Consider the following 1519-nt stretch of genomic DNA (forward strand, 5'->3'; position numbering starts at 1 on the left):
CCCCCCCCCACAATATACAAGCATAAAACTTAATTTTATCCTATTGTGCAGTCAATTCTATGTGCACTATACAAATGCATGTAAATCATGTCAAAAATCTTTTTTGAAATCAAATTAATGAATGCTGTAGATGTTTGATTTTTAGAATATAATTTGGTATTTTTCTGGTTCTGAGATGGCAAAACCTCTTGCTGAAAGGAGGACTTCTGGGGCAAGGGGAGGGACTTCTGGTGGCAAAGGTCAGGAGTTAGGGGGTGGGACTTCCGGTCACAAGATGGCAACCAGGGGGCAGGGCACCTGTGAAGGGGTGGGGCTACCACTGCAGCCCTCAACAGCTTGCCAGTACTCAGTAAGTGGCCCTCCGCCTGAAATAATTGCCCACCCCTGAATTAAGGGAAAGGTTTAGTTAACAGTAGGGGTGGGCAAAATACAGCCTGCGTGCCAGGTCTAACCCGCCAACATATTTGATCTGGCACATGGGTGGATGTCCGCCAACTCACTGGATCTGGCACGTGAGGCTGGCAGCTCTGGCTGCTGCATGGTGCTGGGCAGGCGGGACTGCTTCCACCCAGCAGCATCAGGTATCAGGTGTAGACCTGGGCAGAGCTTTCACTACAGCGGGCAGGTGGTAGCATCAGCTGTGGATGCTGCAGCCAGGTTTGGGAGCCCAGACACAGAACCTGCCAGTGGTGTCCACAGCTGACCCACTGCCCTCCCAGCACAGTGTAAGCTCCTGCCTGGAGCCTCAATTCAGAACCTGCCAAAGGTGTCAGCCATGGACCCAGACTGGAGCTGCTGCCATACCTTGTGGGTGGCAGTCTCTCTCTCTGTCTCGTCTCTTCTGTCAGTCTCTCTCCGCATCCCTCCGTCCCTCCTGAACCTGGCTGAAGGTGATGCTGCTACCTGATCGGCACAGCAGAAGCTCCTGCCTGGGTCCACAGCTGAGCGCTGGGGCTCCTGGCGAATTACAATTTCAGCTGGGTTCTGAAGGGAGGGAGAGACAGCCAGACAAACAGAGACAGAAGAGAGAGAGACAGACACAGAGAGCGAGATGGATGAGAAGAGGAGAAAGAGACAGATGTATGTGGCCCATCCATCATGTGGCACTGATCCTCAGTTAGTGTGCTGTGGCAGCCTGGGGTACCTTGAGGTCCTTCTAGGGGTGTTCCAGGGTGCCATGCAGTGTTAGCACTGTTAAATCCTTTCTTTTTCATGTCCTTGTCACAAGGTATTTAGCAGAATTTGCAGATTTTGTTGGAATCTGACAGGCTGCACCATAAACTCTGCTTTGGCCTTGAATTTGTGACTTCTGGGTAGTCAACTATACACCTTAGCACCCGCACCACCCCAGCTCCCAGCACTGTTAGGTGTGCAAACATGATTCACAAGATGAAGTCAGATGTTTCAAATAGGAATCCATGGCATTAAAAACATTCTGACCTGTTGTGGTCTTTGCAACAGATTAAATGCTGTGTTATTTTTTCGTAGTAAAAAAAAAAAAAAAAAAAAAAAAAAAAGC

The 1519-nt window shown here is 49.7% G+C and overlaps 1 protein-coding gene across 1 annotated transcript in view; it reads left to right on the forward strand.

Annotated features, from left to right (window-relative positions):
• The window catches only part of SEC31A (SEC31 homolog A, COPII coat complex component), a 97653-nt gene that overhangs the window by 44220 nt on the left and 51914 nt on the right, over window positions 1-1519 (forward strand). The gene's annotated exons all lie outside the window — the stretch shown is intronic.

The sequence above is a fragment of the Gavialis gangeticus genome, unplaced genomic scaffold (genome assembly GCF_001723915.1).
Source record: "Gavialis gangeticus isolate Ggan-Ray unplaced genomic scaffold, GavGan_comp1, whole genome shotgun sequence".
Taxonomy (NCBI): Eukaryota; Metazoa; Chordata; order Crocodylia; family Gavialidae; genus Gavialis; species Gavialis gangeticus.